This window comes from Plectrocnemia conspersa, unplaced genomic scaffold, assembly GCF_051122295.1.
Source record: "Plectrocnemia conspersa isolate PC_06_02 unplaced genomic scaffold, ASM5112229v1 ptg000008l, whole genome shotgun sequence".
NCBI lineage: Eukaryota > Metazoa > Arthropoda > Insecta > Trichoptera > Polycentropodidae > Plectrocnemia > Plectrocnemia conspersa.
In genome coordinates this window covers 5993999-6020032 of record NW_028277172.1, presented here as the reverse complement: position 1 = coordinate 6020032, position 26034 = coordinate 5993999, and the positions used below count along the sequence as shown (strand labels likewise).

At 28.6% G+C, this 26034-nt stretch overlaps 1 protein-coding gene and 1 long non-coding RNA gene across 5 annotated transcripts in view; both read left to right on the top strand.

Annotated features, from left to right (window-relative positions):
- Positions 1–26034, top strand: part of LOC148232809 (uncharacterized) — a 449135-nt gene that overhangs the window by 35519 nt on the left and 387582 nt on the right. The window lies entirely within an intron of this gene.
- LOC148232810 (uncharacterized) lies at positions 11244–15031 on the top strand. Its single transcript, XR_015810383.1, has 3 exons — positions 11244–11536; positions 12165–13547; positions 14632–15031. It is a non-coding gene; the product is annotated as an uncharacterized LOC148232810 (long non-coding RNA).

Below are 26034 nucleotides of genomic sequence, written 5' to 3'. Positions count from 1 at the left end.
GATTCAAATACGCCCCCGGATTGATTTACAGTTATCAATAAGGCCCAATCAAACGGCTCACTCGCGAATCGGATTTCATTTTTCACACCGGATGTTTATACGCGTACAACACCTTTTTTTGCCCCCCAACAACACACATAAATTTATATCAATTTGCACGAGCGCCCAACGCGCCGCTATAAATTTTCCATAGGAATATTCCGTGTATCGTGTGCCCTGAATAGTTGGGATAAATTGCTTATTACTGCGACGTCAAAGTGTTGCATGTGCAATTTATTTATATTATTGCGCAATATATATTGAGACAGTTAATCGGCTCTTTGAACTTGCATAGTATAGTAGTAGAGCTTTAAAGCGGTATATAGCATGAGCAAGTTAAAATAATATTTTATTTATATGTTTGAGAATAAAATTTGAAATGTGCTTAAAAGTATCCAAGCAGAAGTTTTTTTATATAACTCCTAAATAAAAACTTAAATTAAAATTAAAATATGAGCATTACAAGGAAAAAATAGTGCTCTTGGATTAATGTCTGATATGCGCTTTTGAAGGCCAATATTTTTACCTCGCATATTAGATCCATTGTCGTAACCCTGATCCCTATGGGATGATGGGATAAAAATCCTAAAAAATCACTTATCTAAAGTATTTATATCTACACACTCTTATAATAAATGTGATCAATTGAACAAGAGTGATTTAAAAACAAAACCTATACTAAAGTCGTTATACTAAAACACCCAAGAACAACGTTAACAATAAAACCCTCTTTGCAGCATAAAATAAACCTGTTAATTAAATTATTTGAATCACAATTGGAGGGATTAACTTTTGATATTTATTTATAAAAAAAGCAAATCGGCACGTGTTTTTAAACAAATAAAAAAATAATGAAATATCCATCACCTGGATAAAAAATAACGCGCGCATCCGTTTCTAATCTCCCTTAGCGTCTAACAACAATTCATTTCATAAAAACTCTCCACCTTTCAATAATTAGTTGTCGTCGTCCCGAAAAAGGGCGGACAACAAAATATTTCATGGATATAAAAATGAGGATAAGCAAAGATCCGTTTCCCTCAGAGATTTTAAACTTAAACATACGCTTCAGATTTAAAGCATCGGATTTTAAGATCCCTCCAACAGTGCCACATATACTGCAATCAAGAGGAATCCGATTTAACTTTAGACCAGCGAAGATCGCAAAAGCCACCGCTTCTCTCTTCGCATAAGCTGATCTAACTTGACGTATGGAATCACTTTTTAATTGTTGGACATTATATTTAATTTACAACCATTTTTGTTTAAAAAAAAAAATCAACCCGAAGATAAGGACATACATTTATTCATAAAACTTAATAAGCTTCTTCAATTTGTCATCTTAAGCTTACTGCAGGTAATCACGAGTGAACGTTATTTTATTCCACTTTAGAGAAAACATTTTTACTTTGCCAGTCTGGAAGTAGGTACATCAAATTAAACCTTTGCATCTGATTAAGAGCTCAACTTTCATAAGGGAACAGCCAGAATTTTAATAAGATTTTGTACAACGATATACGCTCATAATTAAAATTAAAGTTTTATTTAGTTCATGTGTAATTCATGTATATTAAAATTAAAGAAGCTTATGAATTTTAATTTTACTTTGAATCTATAGCACAAGAATAAATATTTTTTTAAATTATTTTATAGCTATGATAAGTTTTAACGTAACATTTGTTTTAACAGAGTCTATGTTGTTTTATACGCATACATTTACCGTTCGGTTTTAATTTAATCAAACAAAATTAATATGTTAAATTTAAAAATAACACAGTGCAGTTAAATTATTCAGTTAGTTCTGTGAATGCAAGTATAGGTTGCTCATAAAGTACAGCCGTTGTAAATTGTATCCGAGTGTGTGTTTTCTAATGTAACTTGCACGAGATTTCTTGTCTTGTACAAACGATGGTCCGGAAACTTTTGCCGTCCACGGTGACCACACTTTGAACGCTCAAAGTGGGACACATTTTTTGTTATTAAAATCCTATTCAAAAGTTTTGTTCCGAACGGTCCAGATTTTCCGGACTGCGTTCAGCTTGACGTATTGCGGATGAAGCGAATGTGACGTATTCAAATTTAGCGAGAAAATCTCATGATCAATGCTTCAAGCTTCACATAAATTACGTAGCTTTTTTTATTATATTTTATACTTCTTGCTAACTTATTTTTCGCGCAATAATGAAAGCGATTTTTCTTGTCTTTTTTATACATTCTTTGTATTCTCTCTCGTCTAGAGACAAGTTGAAAAATGAAGATTTCTTCGACGAAGCGTAAAAGACAAATTGTCGAAAGTGAACGATGTGTTTTTAATTTTTTTTATAACTAGCCCTGTCACACAGCTTTGTTGGAGGCAAATGTTTGACAGCTACAAAAAATATTTTATCGAAATGCACATTTTAAATAGTCAGTAAAATGTACAATAAAATCAAGTGACATACAATGAATCAATACGTCAAGGTTATTATCATAATTAAAAATATTGCTAATTGACGGTAAAATATAATATATCTACAATTTGAACTGTCTTAGTTAAAAATTTTGAAAATGAAAATAAAATAACATTTTAAGATTTTAAATACACATATAAAATTCGCGAGCCCTGCTCCCGATCGTTTAGGCGTTGTCATAGCAAACTAATAATTAACTGCTACATGATATTAATTAACAGCCAATTTATAAATATATTCCATTTATACATAAAAAGCCCAAAAATCAATACGCTCGATTTGAATTATTAATTTTTGAAGTTAAAATTCATTAAATTGAATTTCCAAAATTATTTTGTAGAGATGTTTTTATTTGAAGCCGCTTTCACATTAATTCACCTACAGGGATATTACGTGGTACCAAGAGTTCATTATTTAGTGAAAATACATATCCTTATCCTTTCAGATATAAGCGTATTATATGGTGAAGGTAATCGGGAGTTTTATGTTTATACAAAGCATATTGAAAGCTTTTTCAATGTAGAGTGGTTCTTTTTTATATGAGTTGGCAAGTGCTGAAGTGCATTACTCTAAAGCAGAATAGCTTATTAATAATTTTATTATTAAGAATTAAGCGCCATAGAATTTTATGTGAAGAATTTACTAGACCAAAGCGTTCCAAACCTTCCAAGATTATTTAATATTGTTATTTAATATTATATATATATATATATATATATATATATATATATATATATATATATATATATATATATATATATATATATATATATATATATATATATATATATATATATATATATATATATATATATATATATATATATATATATATATATATATGGTTAATATTTCTAGGAGTCGGATTACTCCGCGTACTTTTTTGATTCCGTGTGGAATCATGGTCCCTACGTTTCGGCCAGATTCGCCCAGCCATCCTCAGGGGAAAATTGAGAATATGAACATCCGGTGTGGGCAAAGCCCAGCATGTGGTTGTTCAGATCTGAACAACCAAATATTTCTCCGCGAAAACGCATTCAACCACATATATATATATATATATATATATATATATATATATATATATATATATATATATATATATATATATATATATATATATATATATATATATATATATATATATATATATATATATATATATATATATATATATATATATATATATATATATATATATATATATATATATATATATATATATATATATATATATATATATATATATATATATATATATATATATATATATATATATATATATATATATATATATATATATATATATATAAATATACTTATCTGGTATTTAAAAGTTAATGCATCGTTTATAATATTCGTTTCGTATCAGATGTATAAAATAATTAGTACAATATTTTAATTTTCAACCAGTACGATAAGTGGCGTAGCTATGATTTTTCTAAGTGGAGGGGGTGGTTGTTATGTAAAAAAAGAATAAAAAAGTGAATGAAGAGCTATTCCTAATTTAAATTGAATTATAATATATTTTCACAAAAGAAACAAATATATTTTATTAATATTTATGAAGTAAACAAAAAATACAAATTTTCCGTTCCCACGCTGTTGAGTACGATAGACTAGTTGTATAAGTCGATGACTAATACCTGAAAGATGCGGGTTCAAATATATGAAAAATCAGAATAAGAGTTTGATTTTATTTTTCTCATGAATAAATTACGTGATAAATAATTAAAATAAAATCGAGCTAGATGTATATATAATCGTGCATAGTGAGATCTATTTATTGTATCATGTAATACTAATTATAAAAATAGATGAGGGTAATTTATAGACTTTGATTTAAATTTGGTGTCCCACTACATATTTTATAGGTGTTGATTGTGTTAACATTGTTGTAAGGCGTTAGGTTAATGACTGTGATATTTTTTATATAAAAAAGATAATTAATATATCCTAATTATTAGGCAAATCAAACAAATTATTTATAATATTTTAGTATAGATTACGAAGTTAAAGTAAAAAATAATATTTAAAATTTATTTTTTATATAATTTTTCTTTAACAACATGAAATATATAAACTGAATCGTTAGATTTTATTTATATATATAATTAAGCTATTTTTGAAACCGATTATTGGTGACAGTATTTTACATTAAAAAATCAATCTATTCAGTAAAAATATTCTAAAATAAACGAAACATAATGAATGACACTGATTTTTATGTTTCTTATATTATTAAGATTCTTATTAGATTAGTATCTGATAAATATTTTCGATTTCATAAAACACCGTAAGTTAACGAATAAGGTAGAGATAAAAAGAATTTAAATTGAATTGAATAAAGAGTTGAGCTACATTTACGTTTGCTTACAATTCTTTATTGTGTGTTAGTTTTTTTTTATAAAACATTTCCAACAGAAAAATATAAATAAAAATATTTAAGTCTTAAAGATTTTTTTTATATATTAATTAAAAAATATTATATTAACAAATAGAGTAATAATAGATATCTTGAACGTTAAAAACATTTTTCTTAGGGTATCATATTTTTTTATTACATAGGTAAGTTATTATCTGATTAAGCAATCGGAAATTAAAAACTGTATGTATCCTTATTAAATCAACTTCAATTTTAGATAAAGTTTTTTTTTGTTAAAACAGGATAAATTTTAATTTAAGTTACGTATTTTTTTACATAAAAATACCTAATTTTACATATAAATAATATTTGTAAAGATATAGCTAAATAAACTAAACTTAAATTTAGCAAAAGTTGCTTTTAAATAACTCGTATATAATATTATTAAACATAAATTAAAGGCGAAATTAATTCACATCCACTCGTTTTAATAAAAAAAATTGGAAGGCTTGGAAGGCTTTTAGGTAATAATATAATATATTATATTAATATAAGATTTCCCTAATGCTTTTCGTAACCCTGTACCTTTAACGAAATTTCCGAATCAAACCTAATTGCAGGACCCTTCTATGTCGCTCACCGTCCTTAACTCGACGCCAGATCAGCTCCGAAATTTGATTCCCACCGTTCGGGTTAGTGGTAATTCGGTTCCGCCAAGGCAACGCCTCATGGTCACCGCATTCGACATTACAATCGAGTACGGCTGGGTATGGAAATGCAGGCCCACTGCAGATACGAAAATTTAATATTCAATATTTACGAGCAATAATGGCCGAGGCCGCAGCCAGTGGCGTCCACAGATAACACTCTCCTACATAGACGATCAATTTAGATCTATCGCCTGGCCGAGCTGTAACATTCCCATTACACGCTAGTAGCTACTGTGCTATGTGCTATGTGTCTTGCACGACGTGAGTAATATTACGGCTTCGTCCATGTGAAATATTCACATTTGTCTAGGTGGGAAGGCAAATTAATCAGTTCTTGGATATGCAGTTTTTGAAGCGGCACGACAGTTATGATATAGAACAATTGATTTCATAACACTGTAATGTGATGAAATAAGTGGTAGCAAATCGTTGGGTAGAACATGACTATGCGTAGAGATAGAATCTTTCAAGTGATCGTGAGGTAGGGTGAAAATAATAATAGGGTTGTCAGACGTTTGTTATTCTTTGGATATGATCCTTTTTTATAAAGCAGAGAATTCAATATATGTTTTTTGTGGACCATATATTTTTCCACGTGCATTATTATCACCTTGAAAGCTTTGACTTCGTTCAAGAATATTCTTTGCCGAGCATTATTAGATATTTTAGTAATTCTTCCAACCATCGCAGTTGCGGTTTATATGTCTTTTTTAAGTTCATATAAGATAAACTTGGAAATGTTTTTAATGCCTAGAAATCGATAACTACCACAAAAAGTAATTAATTTGTTTTTATCGGAGCGGGTTTTTAGATCACCAAAGCACAGATAAAGCCGCCGGCCGGTTAGAGTAATAGAGTCAATCAAATACTTTTAAAAAAAAAAAAATGATTTTCCGAGAATGTATGCATATTTTTAAGCATCTGGTACAGACACATTTGGATAGTTTTTTTTAGCTGAGTGTCTTCTTTTATTACTTAAGCAAAAATAATGCAAGTTCGAGTGTTAAAAAATTGTAAACAATTTTGTGTCATTCTCATAAAGTATGCATATTAGGCATAAATGTGCCTTTACTTATGCTGCGTTATAAAAAGGGCAATGGTTGTAAACCTTGAAACGCATTTGTAAAAAAATATTTTTTTATAATAAAAAATGCTTTATACAATTTTTTGAGAAATTAGAAAATTTATCGAGAAATGAAAATTCTCAATTTGACATTTTTTCTCGAGAAGAAACACTAGATTCAACCCTATGTGCCTTCTTTCCAGAAAGTTTGTTGCACTTCTCTCTAACATGTTTCACATATTGAATCTTCGTCAACTCCTAATTTGCAAAATACCAATCTACGTCACTTAAAAATAGCATATCTCAGTTTTTTCATTTAGTAATAATGCGCCACATTCAGCAATGTCACTAACATAAATGCTAGAACTTGATCAAATTTGACAATGAGTGTATTTTATTGATAACGTAGACTTTACGACGGAATATTTTTATTATTATAATTAATGTTATATTTTAATCCCTTTGATAACAAAGTTACCTCACCTGCGTTGAAATTATGAGTAGAAAAATTTATTACTCGGTCGTAAAACGTGTGTGTATTTAGTAGTATTTATTATTATAGCCCGATTGGATTTGATTTTGTTTTTAGATAAATTGATTTTTTAAGTAAATATTTTACTTCCAATGTTTTTACACCTGTAAACTCTAACTTTATCATCAAACAAATTCCACTCGGTAGGACGTAACTCATACACTAATTGAGTTTGATTTTTTGAGTTTGTTGCGATTTTAAAATGCACTTTTCAAATTTTCTTTTAACAAGCATTTTAAGCTTTTAAAATAGAAATTTAATTTTTATCAGTAAGTCACGTTTTTAATTTTGCGTTTATATTTTTTATTTTAACATAAAATTTTGCACTGAAAGTTTCGTGTATATTTTCGATTTATTAGGGAATCGGTAATTTTGTGGAACATATTGATACCGATAAATTATTATATCTTTGTGTTTTCACCACCAATAAAGTTTTAAAAATTATTTATTTATCGGTTTTAGAAAAATTTTAAAGAACCAATTTATTCAGATACATTTTAACAGTTGCAAGTATTTTCATTGTCAATTTACGAAATTTATAAATAATAAGCATATGTGTATGTATTATTATAAATATATTTTTTAACTATAATAACTTTATTCAAAAATGAATGTTTATACAAAGGGTAAATAAATATAGCACATATTCTTGTTTGATATATGTAAATATAAAAATATTGAGAAAGGTGTAGAGTAAATATGTAGAGGCGGTGACTTTTTTTGATATAATATAGCGTATTTATAATTTTTCGTATCGTCTACGCAGAAATAAAATGTTTTAACTTAAAACCATTAAGATATCAACTATATAACAACCAATCGAAACTGCAACAATTGCGAAAATAAATCAGAAGCTAACATTTTACTCATCAACATTTTTTTTGTTCTGTAATTATTTGGCACGCAATATCAAACAATATGAACATTACTGGTAAATAAAATTTAAATAAAAAGAAAAATAAAATTTTCAGTGCAATGAAATTTATTCATGCTTATAAAGCTAATGAAAAGCTTAGGAATATTTTGCTAGAGGTAGAAAAAATTGCAAAAAAATTTAATAATAAAATAATTTTAGAAAACTTACAACTCAACCATTAAATTTACTTAGCAATTTATAAACAGTTTTATGCTCAGGAAAACATTTGTGAATTATAAACATTTTTACAAATTGATGGGTAAGTTTAAGTAAGCTATGATCTTTACAGCCTTTTTTTTTTTAAAAATTAAGATAAAATTACCAATTAAAAATATTACACGGTGAAATGTCCGCTTGACTAATTGTCCGTTGAACATATATTCGGCAATAAATTAAACAATAGAAATATGGTAAAATAAAATGTAATATTTAAATATTAAATCAAATAATTCAGAAACTAATGAATAAGTCGCTTAATAATTTAACAGCAGATAAAGATACAGAATATTTTTTTATGGAAAGTATCAAAATGGGCAAGAAGAATTGTAGGAGATCAGGCGAGATATAATAAATAAAAACGCCAACGCTTTTGCTTACAAAAGTTGTCAAAGATGTCACCAGTGATGTTATTTGCTGTTAAATACGAAACGATGCTCCGACAGCACGTCAATATCGAGGTAATCAATCTTATTAATGTGGACAAATTGAAAAGACGGCTGAAAAGTAATTGTGTAACTAAAATTTTTAGACGCCAATTAGTAAATATATAGTATTTAAAAAAACATACATAATTAAATTGAATATAGAGTAAAATTAATTATTAACGATATAGACAAGTTTTATTGTAAAACTATTGTTTGACACCAATTTTAACGAATTGGGTTTGCGCTTATCACGTAGCAAAAAACACTGAAAATAAAGAAACTGATTTCTTAATTGCAAAGTTTTTTTTATTATTCTTTTAAATGAAATCGCGAAATTTTGAAGACAATATTTTTATTTTATAATTTGCAACAATATACGAAATACAATACGTTTAAAAATATGTTGTAAATTACTGTGTAGCTCGTAATAAGCATTAAATTTTAATTATTATCTGTACTATGTAAATGATAACAATAAATATTCGGCAAGCTTTTAATTTTCCATATCTAGTCCAAAATTTATTAATTTTGCAAGGTGAACCCTTAAAAGTTTTATTTATTTTTGTTCAGAACAATAAATACGTCCAGGTGAAATATTTATTAACAAATTTAATTAAGCCAGCGTTAAAATACCAAACAGGGCAATTCCATTTGCCGGACAATAAAAAGGGAGCGCGACATTGTCGCAAATTCTGTGCAAATTCACGACTCGTCCTTATTTCGTTATCCCGAACCCTTTCTTTTCCCGCCTTACTCAACCCCTTCCCGCCCACCATCAGGCAATTCTATTTTCGGGCAAATCAATTCTAGATACACCCATGAATCTTTAACTGTTTGAATCAATTGAAAGCGTGTAAGAGAAATCGAGTTAGAATAAGTATTAAATAAATTTTGATCTTTCCATCTCTTTTGTCTAAAAGCTCATTTTTATTTCTAGTATCGAAGATGCATCATATGATGTTATGAAATCACCTTAGTGTAGTCGCAGTCTTTTGAGTGGTCTGCTAGAACTTTTTATTTACTTCTGTACTAAGCCTACATGTAATGTATGTGAAAAAGAAGTGATAAACTGTGTAATTCACAGCTTCATTAAGAGTAGGTAGTGCGAAAAGGGACAGAGTTTCGAAACACTTCGAAAGCACTATTTAAAAATGTAAGTTTTTTAACCGACTCGAGGAATTACGATTAGCAAAATTTTGTTTTAATCTACTTAAATATTTGTTGGTCAATAAAATGACTAAAGAATGATAATATTAACAAGTTTTTGACATAGATTCATTCGCCGGGTAAATAAAACAAGCAGCAAGGTTTTTGTAGAAATGCTATAAAATTATAGGCTTTGTTATTTTAATAATTTTGTTTCTAATTAATTTAACTAACCGATTCCTAATTGACTAGATGCTTTGTAGACAGTGCTGTTCAATTTTCAACTTTACTATTACAAGGACGTTGTTAGAAGATAATGACAACAACATTTCGCACACGAATGAGTCGAGATGCAGATAATAATGCAGGCGCTTGCAAGGTTAGCCAAAAGTTGTCCTTCCCTTTTGTCTTATAGGTTTCTGTCAACAGTTTGGCTAACTGCTATTTATCAGTCACATAAACAGGCCACTCGAGGCGCTTGACTAATTGCCAACATGGCAAAAGCACCGCCGGGGGACTGCCGTAGACTTGACGATGAAAAGTTTAATTGCTTCCCTTTCATTAGATTAAATTTTGCCTATCAGAATGATGAATTACACTTACTTCTTGGAGTGTAGCTAATTTATAATTATTTTTGGCCCAATACCCGTTTTGAGTAAATGTTTAAATTTGAGCAATCGTTTACATTAAACGTTTAACTTCAAGTAATCAAATCATATTTCCAGATGTAAATAAATATTTTACTTATATATTTTTATTTGGGTTTATTAGGAAGTCAGTTGGGATCAAATAATTTTTAACCGATTTAACATCAAATAATTTAAAAATCACTAATATTATTTTAAACGATATAAACTCCCTAATAGTCTTACCTAAAATAAAGCTGGCAATATAAGTATTTTAATTTAAAAATGCAGATTTGAAAACAAACTCCAAAAGAGATTAATGATTTAATTAAACTTTGTTCAATTTTTTAGCTACACCGTTAAAACTCGATCAATGTAACTAAACTATTGCAAAGCTTTCAAAATTAACGCGAGCATTTTATAATTATATATAATCTAATTACAACTAAAAAACCTTTGTAATATATTTAAATGTAAGTACATATTGATGCATTCAAATTTTAAACTTAATTTAATCACATAAATTTTAATAAATTAAAATGTACAATAAGATTGACGATAATCTTATTTATGTTAGTTTGTGCTTAAGTACAAGTAATTATATATTTAATATTTAAAAAAAGCTAATATTTGCTGAAATCAAACACCTTATTACAATTTTAATAGAAAATATAATATAAAATTAATTAGATTTGTTTTTATAAAAAAGGCTTTTTAATAAATATATTTTAAATATTTAATCTTATAATTTCGAATCTACGTAACGTAACTTTTAACTATAGAGATAAATCAACTATATAAAAATAGAAATCTTTAATTCTCAACGGGTGTGTAAAAATCTTTTATAGGAGTATCTGGCGAATCATAGATGCACATATTGATTGGCCAGTTGCATCGCTTGCATATTCGATCAACAAAAACGTTCACACATTGAATAAATAAAATCGCAAGGTGAACATATTTTAAAGGTTGTTAAAGGGTAGAGTACAATAGTGGTTTTTACGCTTGATAGGTGCATTGCCTATTATATTTTTTACGAACAAAAGTTTTATAGTGCTTATAAAGCGGTAAACCGGCAGATGCTTGGAACATCCAAAAAAACACAATTAAATTACTTTTATGAATTCCTTTTAACAATTCCTTAGCAACTAATTTCGTCACAACAATTATAGATTGTAAGAAGCTACCCAAAATATAAAATAAACATTCTGCCTGGTTTTCTACTTCACATATTTATAATATATGTAAATGAAAAATAATAAGCACAAAATAATTTTTTGCAATATGTGAATTTTTAATTAAACTTATCAAATATAATTTTTATATTTAATTAATGTATTAGAGCTCTATATTTTTTTTATTAACACAACAATAAATCAGTTGCTTATAATTTTAATTGTATACTTTTGAGAAGCCCTGTAAATATATTATAATATTTTTTATTGCTACCTATTTTCAAATATCATTTGTTTTATTTTATATACATATATACAATTGAATTTCTGTATATACCTAAATACTTTGTAGTCGTAAATTAAATACGTGAGAGAATTTCTATAGCTTTTTAATATAGCAGATTAGTATTTAGCGTATATTGAGTATATATAGCAACCGTGGGTACGCCAAATGAGATAACGACGTTTTTTGGAATTCAATTTAAGATAACTTTCCAGCGTTTCTCGAAATCACTTTCAAACTATTTTATAAGAAAGGCGTAATTTAGATTGATTTACAAAAAAAGGCGTTGACAAAAAAAAAAATTTTGGTGAATCACTTAATTTTGAGAGGTTTGAAATAAAAATTTTCCTCCAAAAGATATCAATGGTTTTGAGCCATGCCTCGGCACAGTTTTACGTTTTTTGCCTTGGAATTATTGAGCTTTTATTGAAAGCATCTATAGTAGGCTAACACAGCAGCGGACTGTGCCTGCCTACCCCGCAGATAACCCAACGCTGAGAGTTTAACTATGGCCGAACGGAATCACATTTAAGACATCCTCCGGAGATGGACCCACATCAGTGCCCTTAGAGACTGCAGCCTTTAGACCTGTACCCACGGATCGTAGCCTTTTATAAAGCGTTAACCAAAAGTTTACACTCTTAGATATTGAGTGTTGCGGTATAACTAGTTTTATTTATAGGGCATTAATATTATAATGCAATACTTTAATATAAGTGGATTTATCAAACCTATGAATTTCATAGATCGATTAAATAATTAATGTCTTAATCTAAAAGGATATGAATATTTAATACCTGAATATATAATTATGTTTTCTTAGGAGCACTTATATATAATTTACTAAGTCTTACTAGGAATGTTTGTGTATATATTAGTTGTTAAATTTTACACAGCCCTTCAAAAGTATATCATCACTGTTGATGATGTTATAACAGGACTCGGTCTTATTACGCCTGAAAAATAATTAGATACCAATTTTATGACACAAATTGTTTTTGCACGTGTCTAACGAGTCTCGGTTTCGAGTTACCGCTGCGCTAATTGTCTCTAAAGCCGTGAGCCGCCGAATTTTCGCACCACCCTGTGTGTGTGCGAATAGTTTCGAATTAATTCCGTCGCGTTAGTACTTAGCGCTTCTACCAGAGAGAGAGAGAGGAGAGTGCGAAAATAACTTTGACATTAAACGCTCAAAGCCCACATGGTTTGCGGTAATTTTCGGTAATTTTGCCCGTCTGCCGTTTTCTCAATTACACACATGCTGATGGTGAAGACGTTAATCGCTAATGAAAATTGAAGATGCTAAAATTATACATTTCAACTTGCTAAATTTTTAGTGTAGGAGTGGTTATTAGAGTTTCTGTTTCTTGATACAATTTGGAGTCAAGAAAAAGTGAAAGCAATTTTCTTATCATTTGACAGGTTTCCTCATAGGTTATTCTACGAAAAAATCACCATTTTATATACATACATTTACAATACATCAAATCAAACATACCTATACATTCTTTAATATATTATTTAAGATTTACAAGAATTGTTAAATTATCCAATAAAATATATAAAAAGCGATTATACTGCGTAACTAAAATATATGAGCAATATCTCACATTTATTTTACAGCTCCTCTTATCATCATTTTGTTCAGTAAGTTTGTTAAAAAACTGGGTGGCTTTTGCAAGAGGAGCGTCCTAAAGCGCTGATCTTCTGGCCGCAATGGGTAAAAAAAGAGACGATTGCGACGATTGCGACCTTCTAGAGTAGAAGTTATTAAACTTTTTGTAAAAGGGTTTTTTGTGGCTCAGTGGGCCAGAGAATAAAATTTAAGTGGAAGTTGTAAAAAGTTTAAAAACCTTTAAGTTAAGCTTGAGAAAATATTTAGAAATAATTTTCTTTGCTATTAAATTGCCTATTGATGTTTCTCACAATGTGCTCAACAATTTCAGAGACTAAAAACCCTATAGATTCAAATAGAGCTGCGACAATCATACACGACTTTATTAGTTAGCTATCAGTAAATATACTTATTTTATTAATTATAAAACGTGTTACTCATGAGCTAACTTTAGTTATACTTATTTTATTAGTATTTTATTTTTGCAAAAAATGCGTTGTCATAAGTTGTGAAAATCATGTCAAGTGCTTTGTTTAGTAATCATGACAGAAATCGTATTCTTTTACTACAGACATATTGTTATCGTATAAAAAATCTTTAACATAAAAAAATAATTTACACTTCAAAGTCTACTACGACAAGACGAATACTCACAGGTTATAAAATAAAAGTAAAATATCACTAAACAGCGCATTAAAGACGCTGCCAAATTATAAATGCGTAATGTCATAGCGAAATACAAAGCAGTGGGAGCACCAGATACTGTCATATCTTGCAACTTCTCAACTCGGCGGTTTAAAGGATTTGAAAATGTAAAATCTATTCTAGCTTATTGTACCCCTGCTTTAAGGAATTTTAAAGTTCACAGCTTAAAATCAATACCACTCAATAGAAACTAAAAAAATGCATTAAGTATACAATTAATTATATTACAACGCTCCTAATAAAAAGACACTAGAATACAAATATGGATAAAGATCGTTTTTTTGTAAAAATATCTGAGATTTTTTTAAATATTTATTATAACAAGGAGTATTTTGCTTTTCTTGGATTTCAGACAATAATAGATTCAAACCATATTTGAGGACACTTTAAATGAGCGTATCTTACAGAATAGGAATCGCCAATAAATTATTAATGTGACACGTGCTTATTGACGCTTCATCGCATGTGTATGCGAAATCTTTATTTGAAAGTATTAAAATAAAAAAAGTCATCGACAAAGTATTAAACACTTAAAACTGTAAGAAAATTCCACTAGGCAAGAGAATCTAGAAAAAATGTGACAATATGTTGAAAAGTAGTCGATTGTCGATTGACTACCTCCACAATGGCTCTTAAGTAGTTTTGTAAGGACAGCAAATTTGAATTTATGCAAATATTCTAAAATGTCTCAAGGTCATTAGCATATAAAAAAAATTTGATATCCTAACTGCTGCATGTATTCGTTAAGAAAAAAAATAAAAATGACAAACAATCCAAATTGGATCCTTGTGATACTAACGATTATCATAGCTAACACATTGATGGCGGTGGCTTAAGTAACTAAAAAAAAGATAACGAAATCGTTCGAAAAACCAAATTTGCTTAACCTCCGAAGAACAAGACCCTAAGTCAGTAGATTTAAAAACCAAGAGATTTTGTCACTGTCATCGAAAGGCACGAGAAATTTGCGGCTATGGAATGACGCGGACGAAAACCGCGTTGTGAGTCCATTGATAGCCGTTAGTGATTGTGGATATATAAATAAATATATATATATATATATATATATATATATATATATATATATATATATATATATATATATATATATATATTCGTAAAAAACTAAATCTGTGAGATGAATTGATATTTTACAATTTCAACAGTAATTTTTCGGCACAGATTTTTTTTTTTATAAATATATTTTTGAAACATAAACTAAAAAATACCATAAAGTATAAAATAAAAGAGTAAGAATAAAGCTTTTTAAATTACTCTAATTTAACATAATATAATGTAAATTGTACTATAATTTTTTAAAATGTTACACATTTAACGTTTTAAGATATTAAAGCTCAAACTTAACGCCCGCTATATAAAAATGAACCATTAAGTTTACCTCTCCATCATCGTAATAAAGCTTTTGTTTTGCCACGAAACGGTATAGTTAATGGTCTGACCGTTATTTTAACGATATAAACATACGCAAACATAATATTTTATTCACTTCCATCCTATTCTGCGAAAAAGTCAGTTTTAGTATTGTGCGAACGGAATTTTCACCGAGGAAATTTTCAGCATTCTAAATTTTTTTTTATATGACCGCACCGAAAAGAGAAAATATAACATTTCACATTTAGAGTCGAGTTGAAACTCGAGGATTATGGCGTTTCAGTTTAGTATCAAATAATGCTCAGGTAGGGAAAATAGACAAAGCCGAGTTTTCCCTCGCGGCGGATAAGAACGGAAAAGCGCAACGGAAAATCTGCTGCGGCGTGGAAAAACGGATTCGTATCCTTTCTTGGCATCTTGAAATACCAAAAGTTATTAATGTCACACCGTTAATCTTGCCACTAGTGCCATGGTACATTTGTGAGTATTTAAGACTAAAATAAAAATATATACACAACAAATCAACGTAGAAATTATATATTATAAAATATACGCAGATAATACAGTTATTTTTGCAAAATTAGTCTATAATATTTTTGAACAGTTACATTCGATTGCAAATTAAAAACTAAATTTTTATATTTTTAATTTTTTTAAACTATATCTAAAAGTTTCTATAAAGAGAACATTAAATGAGTAATTATATTGGGATTCGTTAATTAAATTAATAATAAAAAGATATATGTAAATCAGCAAAACTAACATGGTTTATAGAGCACATTATCCAAAGGAGCAGACCCTTAGCGACGCGTTATCTATAGTATATTGTCAGTAAAGTGCGTTCTGTTATCGTCTTTCTCAGAAGAATGAGATGGCGCAGACTTATGACTGACCTTTAAGAATGGCCTTGTTCGGTAAAGATAACTTTAAAGGTTTCTCTAAAGGATACCTTAAAAAAGGTAAAGTCATTAATGATAGTAGACAGGCAAGAATAAGATATTAACTAATGGCGGTCGGCTGTTATGCTGACTCGCAATGGTGACCCAAAAAGTAATTTTTACGTCAGATTAAGAAACAAATTTTTCTATTCTTTCTGCCTTGTTTGACGAACTAAGATCAACTAAATGGCTTAAGAAAATTTTTAATTTAAGAAATCAACTAGTATGTATTTTTATAACATTTTAATCAATAGAATATTTATTATAAAAAAATTTCTTAATCCTGAATTTTTGATGGTCGCCATATTTAAAATAAAAAAAATTATATGAGCAATCAATTAAAAAAAAAAATTACGCAATTTTTAAACATTTAAATATAATTTTTTTTGTAACTTTTCTCGTAAAAGTGGTTCAGAAAAACATCGTTCTTTACTTTGAGTGCAAACGGTCGTCACAATTTAAAAAAATATATTTATTTAAGAAATCGACTAGTATGTATTTTTATAATATTTTAATCAATAAAATAATTTGTTAATTTCAATTTATTTTATTACGATAAAAATTATATAACGAAAATAGCTGTACAATAGGTCGCGCAAAGAAATATCATTCAAGCGTGTTTGATCAAATTGGCGAATATATACTTGCACAGATAGGGATCGAACATTTACTAAACTAAAGATGCACAAACCTTTTCTTTCAGTAACATATGTCCAATTTTGAAGCAGATAAATAACAAAAGGCATTCGTACGATCGATCGAAAGTTAATGAGCTTTGTCGGTGAGTTATTTAAGGTCGTACGTGATTGCGTTTCGGGTATCTATTATGGAATTTGGGCAATCTGAACCGACAAGATTTTTTAACAGAAGCTAAACAATTATATGTATTATTATACGCCGATACATACAATATGTTTATAAGACAAACGCGTTACAAAATCAATATCCGTAAAATGCAATTAGAGCAGTTTAATAATAATTAAAATCATTTAGTCTATTGCACAGGTTTACGATTCATGATAAAACTTCTACTTCCACGCCGGTTAAATGTTTATGTAAATTTGTTGTTAATAATTAATTTTCCCCGAGGGATTATTTCGGCTTTTGCCCGCCCTGCAATGTTTGCAGTTTCGCAACCGCATATTAGCGCAGGTAGAATGCATTTTGGTTATCCGCGAGCTCTACACAAACAACGGTTTAACTTTGAAACATGATCGAATGTAAGACCTAGTAGGATTCGAAGCCGCAGCCAAAGAGTACTTATTTCGTGCATGCTATTTTCTAATTAAAATAAAAAACTTTGTATCGTGGATTTTTTACTTATTGTGGCTAATATTAGCATAATAAAGTGACGTTATCGACTGCGAACTGCGCCTTATGGTTTTTGGCTCGGATCCAGTCTGTTGCAGTTGACCATATGGCTTATTGGTTAACTTTTGCAATGTTGTATATGAAGCTTGGATGGTGAACATCGTTTTTCACGACCTGCAACGTGACACAAAACGAGCTAATCTTAGATGTTAGATCTACTCGTTACATATGTACTAAATATATATTTATTTTTTATATTATTCATTTCATATATCATGTGCTACATACTACATATTAAAGAAATATAACAATTTTAAATGATATAAAATATTTAAAAAAGATTATATTATATAATGATCAATTTTTAAAAACCTAATATAATTGTTTTTGTGGTGCGAAAATTCATGCAGTAAAGTGGAAAGGGGCAAAAATGTGCTAGAAGAAACTTCATATCTCTCGAATAGCATATAGCTATGCATTGGTTTTAATGTATTATTAAAGTTTTTGTACAATAATTAAATTAAAACAGAATGAACCAAAAATAATATTTAAACCCAAAAAGTTAAGCTTTCGGTATTCGCACACTTGCTAGCTGCGGTGCCTCGTGACAGTGAGAAACCGACAACAGTTTTAAAAATTGTTTTATGAAATAACATTTTTCTATTTTTTTAAAAATTATTTATCTAAATATTATTTCACTACTCACTATATACTAAGCTAAACTAGTACATTACAATTTTTTACCACATTTTCATCATTGGTGTTCACACTAAAAATATTATTCTAAATATATTATGGGTAAGCCGGAAGATATTAAATGTTTGCGAACAATAACAAGCACAGATAGCTGGTTATTTTAATATCCATGTGTAACATTATTTTATTAAAAAAATGTTACATATTTTTACGCACATCTCAATTCAAAAAACGTACGCTCAAATACTGTTTAAAAAATATACGCACTTCGTGACTTTTTCGACATTGTATTTAATATTAAAAAAATACCTAAACGAAGTTATTATAAAGCGATTAGAATTAACACGCGCACGCGCATTCGCATGCACACGCGCCGCGTTAACATGCGATACAGTGTGGCTCGGAAAGTTATACTTCATACAAATACGACGATCTGTATTCAAGCGGCGGCGAGAGCGGCCGAACACGTGCCTCTGGTAGTACAGGGTGCGCAAAATTTTTACGATCCGATCACGTTTGCACATTCTGGCACGCACATTTGTCTGAGCGTTATGGAGCAATGGATGTGTAACGCAGTTTCGTAGGACGTAAAAATTTTCGCCAATTTTAACGCCAAAGCCGAAGCGGAAGAGTCGTAAACAAGTGTGGGTTTGATTTGGAGTAGCACTGGAATGGCCAAAAAAAAACGGTAATTTCCACTGTATTAAATGGCTGTCATGAAAATCATAAGTTCATCAACTTATTTTGCGATTTTTTAATTTTGGGAAGAAAATATTCTATACAGGCAATTACGTAAATGGCATATCCACTGGTTTTAAAAAAGCTTTAAAAAAAGTTTTTTATACTTTATTTCTTTAATAGTTGGATAAGTTTAAATTTACAATCAAAATGATTATAGATTTATAATCAAATTTTTTAAATTGTCGATAATAAAGGCAATATAATTCATCTAAATACTTAATCTTGGTCTAATGATATTTTTCTGCTTATTAATAATATTTATAAGGTATTCGTGATTCCAAATTAGTACTTTTCACTATTCTTTAAATGGATTTCATGGAAAATAGTAAGTTACTTTAATTGGATGTTGAAAATTTATGTGCGTTTTGAGGTTGTTCTATATTTCTCAAGAAAAAAATTCGCATTTTTACTTCGCAATTTTCTCGAAAATTTTCGAAAAAAATTTTATAAATAAAGACATATATATTAATATATATTATGTGATTGTAATAAAAAAGTATATCATTGTAAATATTTTTTTATTATTGATAGACAGATAACTGAATAATCGTTAAAGAAAAGAAATGATTTGTTAATATAATGGCCGAATAATTGAAATCAGCGCAAATCGATTTACTTTAATTGATCATGGAGTGCCGAGTTACGAAGGAGTTTAAAGCGTCAATATTTCAACCTCAATCGTAAAGAAAATTGTTAATAACAGCTGTTGTTGCTACTTTATATATTTCATATTTTGAGCCAGATAAAAATAGAAAGTCTATTTTGCTTACTGAAAAAACAAGATTTAAATTCACCGACAGACAAATTTAATGGCGTAATTTTGTAATAAGCTCCCATAATTTTTTACAATCTGCCGATTTGTACGCGAAGTAATTCTTTGTTTTATAGTTATGAATGTAATTTTTAAATTACCAGGATTTTAGATTAAAGGCGATTGGAGTAGTTAAAAAATTTTATAATAATTTTTTTCCATTCAAAAAAGTATGCATATTTTTAAGCATTTAAAATGGACTCATCTTTAAAAAGCAACGGATGTAAAAAATATGTGTACAAATTAAATTTAATTTAAATTTGATTTTTCGAATTAAAGAGCTCTGAAAATTTATTTAAAATCAGCAAATTTTTCGAATAATAAATTGATTTAGCATTTTTATCGAGAAATTGTTCTTGGTTTATATTTTTGGTTTAGTGTATGGAATTCAATAAACTGGAAAATTAATTAAGGGGTCATTCTAAAAACCAGTCAAACAAATAATTCTTGAAAGTAAAGCCTAACAATGAAGTGATCGAAACGAAAGATCTCTGGACTAAGCAGTTACGTTAATTGCTGTTAATTTTTTACAGATAACCTAATAGCACATCCGTTCTGACTACCGTTTGCTTGTAAAAATCCATATATTATATTTTTAATAATTTATTAAGCAGTCAGTATTAAGCATTAAATGTTAAAACTGCAATTGAATAAAAAAATCTACAGCAAACATATGACAAATATAACAAACAAAATAAATACAAAGCAATAATACTAATTTTAAAAATATCACTGAACCTGAGTAAAAAGAGTAAAAAGTATTTAAAATATTTATTTGAGAACCATAGTGAAGCCATATAAAATAAAAATAAATTTGAAACGTGACCGCAAATATTCAAGTCTTGGATAAAAAAATGTTTTAAAAAGAACAAAAAGCAATAACTCAACTAAAACTAATTCTAAAATTCAAAAATAAAATATTCTTTTCTAAATAAATACCTCATGACAGACAAATTTAATGGCGTAATTTCGTTATAAGCTCCCGTAATTTTTTACAATCTGCCGATTTGTACGCAAAGTGATTCTTTGTTTTCAAAAAAAACAAAAAGCAATAACTCAACTAAAACTGATTCTAAAATTCAGAAATAAAAGATTCTTTTCTGGAAAAATACCGCATGACTGACTGACATTTATTATTAACCATAAAATATTTATTTATACGTGTGCAGCGATTTTTCTAGTAACAAATCAATTTATAAATTATATATAAATACTAAAACATTTCTCTTCAATATTTCTTAAATATCCAACCATTCTAATCCTTAAATCATACGTATAAAACTAGTAAATCTATTTTTATATAAAACTACCCCCTTTGCTCTATCTTGTAATTTTTGTAAATTCGTCTTATCTCATTTAATAAGCATATATAATATTGTTGCACAATAATTAAAGTTGACTATATAATAATATTGTAGATTATTTGGTGTATTAATTAGCTCACTACTCAAAGGGTTATAGCCATTGCAGATATCCATGTTGAAAGTTATACATGAAAGAATTCATACAAGTTGCAAAAAAGTTATTATTAGAAAACAATTTGTATGTAGAAGAAGTCTATGTACACAAAAAGTATTCTTTTGTATGCAGACGCTATTTCAGAGATGGTACATCTGATTTATAGATTTTGAGAAAGCATTCGATGCCGTAAAACACGCTCATATTATTGAGGGCTTATTTCGATCGGGATAGATGACAGAAATGTGAGACAATTCAAAAATCTGCATTGGAATTAGCCAGATTTTAACATATTTTTATAGAGAGAGGTGTCAGATAAGGATGTGTTTTTTTTTCTATTCTTTTAAATATATATTTTGAAACTATATTCAAAGCACTTCAAGGATCAAAAGTAATTAAACTCGTCTGTGTGGCAAATAATTCTGCTGATACCATTGACAACTTTCAGAGAATTCTATATAGTGTTAATTAGAATGTGTAAAATGTGTCTAGTTTATGAGATTCAAAGCTAGTTTTACAAGCAAGCGCTTACATATTTATTTCCAGGGACTAAGAGAGTCTCCAATGACCAAATTATTTTTTGGATAAGATTCGATTCCGAACTTCTTTTGATCCACATACAAAGAAAAATAGAGTACGTAAACACATGATCCTTTTTCATACCTCAATAATGGAAAAATAAACAAGAAAAAAAGATCGAAAGAAAGAAGATGTCTCGGTTGCGAAATATACGCCTATGGACTGTAGCAAATAAACGGAAGGGATGCTTGGAACTAATCAACAAGGTTATCGTCAACGTCTGAAAAGGACATAACACTAGAAAAAAAATGTTCTGACAAAAAAGTAGGAAAGAAATAAAACATGTTGGGACAAATTAAAATTAATATTAAATAAAAAATACACCTTTTGTCCTTAATATTCTGGACCAATGTTAGTGATAAAATTGTAGAATGAATTCACGTTCACGCTGTTAAAACTCATTCCTGATCCTTAATCGTTTGAATGCACAAGGACCCGTTTGTGTAACGGCACCCTTCTTCATATCGAATTCAATGCACATAACACCTATGTAATATCTATAGATGTAACGCTCCGTTCTGCGAATTCCAAACATAATTTGCGATTCAGCTCAGCGTTTATTAAATATGCAACCGTTTTGCATTTCCACTTCCGCGTGGCGTAAAATAAAAATAGTGTAATAATAATAATATGCAGCTGAATCGCAATTTTTCAACAGTTTACCCGTGCAAAACGGTACGCGAGCCGACTTAATTCTTTGCGGACACAGTGCGCTTTGGAAAAGCTCCTCTAAAAAAATATGTCTTTTCATTGTAATATAAAATGTAAACGTAGTACACAAATACACTATATATGACTGTTTATAATTGCGTTTAAAAAAAAATAATCAAATATCTGCAACCAGCTCCTAGCTCTATTTTACTATTTTTTATATCCAGATTTTTATAAAAATATTTAATTTTTAAATTTTCTTTGACATACAAAAGTGATATTATGTCTAAATCTAGCTAAGCAGTTCTTCATTCAGGCCATTATATCCACCCATGCGTCTAAAAATCCATATTTTTAAGGTTTTTAAACGCCTAATTGACACATAAACTTTTAATTTTTAAAAATCAAACCAAGTCGTGCTGAAAATTACTTTCATTGTTGAAAACAAAATTAAGTCAAGTTGAAATACCATGTTGGAAGTAGGAGAGTCTTTGTTGGCGTGTCGAGTTGTATTATTGTCGGCTGCGATTTCAAAGAAAAGCTGAGATTTTTCGTCACATCTTGGTCTCTCTGTGACTAAGTGTCACATATTTTATAATTCTGGTTCTAAATAGCTCTAGTGAATCGCAAATGTAGATGTTTGCGAAGAAATTGCATCATTTCTTGGACACCATACGCAATGTATTCTCGCATTAAAAGAAAAACAACGATTGATAACCAAAAAGTATAAGAATAGTCATATTTGCAAGGTACAACGTATTTAAAATTACGGCCCGCAAAGCATTTTAGAAATTACATTAATTAAAATATATATTTATTAAAAAAAAACCTTTTAAGTCGGTTTTACGATTGTGTACTTTTGTGACGAATGGCAACAAGAAAGCATTTACAAATTAAATGACTATAGAGAAAATGAGTTTTACGACCCAGAATCTAAATAGGTACTGGCAAAACAAAACAATATTTTCGTCGCCAAACCGACAAACATGTGTTTCGTTATCAAAAATAGAACTATATGGAGACCAAATAGAGCATTCGTTTGTAAAGAAAATATCTTGAAAGTCGCGTAATTATTGTAACCAAAGTGATTATTTACCAGTGGGGCGATTACACAAAGGTGTCTTACGACTAAAACTAAAGGGTTTCTTCATAAACAAAGGACGGAATAGTGTAGTCCGAAACGTCTCAGACTAGTAACTTTGAAATTACGGGTTCGAGCCCCGGCAGAGGCTCTCGAATTTTTATTTATAAAATTGCGCTAATATTAAAAAAACCTTGACATCTATTGATTATAAATTGTATAGAACATAATAATTTAAAATTAATAATATATATGTCACTGATTTTATTTAATACTTACTTGAAGGTATTTATTATGTCTAGTTGACTTAGTTAGTTGGTACATATTTGCCCGTTGTAATGCATTGGGTTTACGCCTGTCAGGTTACAACGAAAGATTTATTAAAAATAAAAATAAATAAATAACACGCAAGAATTCTCCGGTGCATTGAATGAATATTTCTTTGTTATGAAACGGTCACGGGAAACAATATAGCACCGTAAGGCCACGACATACCGTTACAAAATTCTTTGGCCCAGGAGATATCAATAAAGCAAATGTCACTTTCTAAGGATATTTTGTATATTTTACTCAAACTAATCTGTTTGTTTTATGTTGGTACGTTCTAATAAAGAATAATACATTATTATAATATGTAAAAAATATTAAATAATACATCTAAAATGTATAAAAAAATAGTAGTTAATCTGGAGAACCGTGTTTTTAACAAAGACTGTAAAAAATAATACTTTTTTCACCTATTAAAGCAATAAGGCTATTTGTCTTATTTGCTACGATAGTATTGCAGTGTTAAAATAATAAAATATTACAAGACATTTCAATTCCAAGCATATTGGAAGTCCAATTAAAAGCAGCAGATATACTAAGTCATAAATTATTCTCACTATACCTAGATGACTAAGAAACAATAATGAAAAAAAAATACTACAAAAGCGAATTATGCAATTACCCATAAATTTGTAAAGAAGAATAAACTATTTCTGATAGTGACTATAGTAAGAAATGCATCATTGCATAGTTTCAAAAACCAATTACAATATGTAAGTTTATCTCGACGGACAATAACAATTATGTGAATAAGCAACTGTTATCAATATTATAATTGATATCATCAATTGCTCTCTATGAAAATACTGATCAAAAGGAAAAATCTAAATTATTAGCGTACCCCTGTTTACGAAGAACCATCCATTTTAGCTAGTTAATAATTGCCTAATTAAATATAAATTACCATGGAAAAAAATTGTGAGTGACTATTGATGGAAAATTAAGGACAAGATCAGTGAGAAATGCAGTGATAAGAAACTAATTACAATTCAATGGTTTTTACATCAACAAGCGTTGTGCAAAAAAGTCACATATTGTATTGTTAAATTAAATCCAGAAGTCTAAATCATTAGTTCATTACACAATTTATTAGTTCTATTTATGATTTCAATTTCAAATATTTATATATTTTTTATCACAGCCAAATTTGTTTGTTAGATTTGGGAAAAGTTCTTTGTCAAATATGGGACAAAAAATGATATAATTATGTATTTAGAAATTAAATATACATATATCAGTTTTACCTGAACATAAACCATAATTAGCTTTGTGATTTTGCCTTTGCCCTGAACATATTAACTTATTATTTTTTTCTTAACGAAGCATTGTAAAAAAAGTATGTATTAGTATAATTTATTAATGAACCCAAATGTAAATATAATATATAAATTTCAGTTAAAACTTAATTTATTTAAACAACTATTATCGAAAATATAAATGTCAAACATTTAATATTTCTATAAGTAAATTTGACGAATACGCAGATATCATTATCAGATAAAGTAAAGGATTTTTTAGTGATTTTCTGATTTTTTGATAATAAACCAACACATATCTATTAATTTTCTTTTTTAATCACTTGCGTGAAATATTGATGCATGTATGTAGTATTGTATTTTTAAATAAACGATACAATAATAATCACATGTATTATGTAAATTCAAATAAAACGAAAGCCTACTTCCATCTATTGTTTTTAGTTATTATTCACATACTAGATGCGAAAGCTCAACGCTTTATTCTCTATGCCAGAATACGGTGCTTAAAACCAAAACAATGG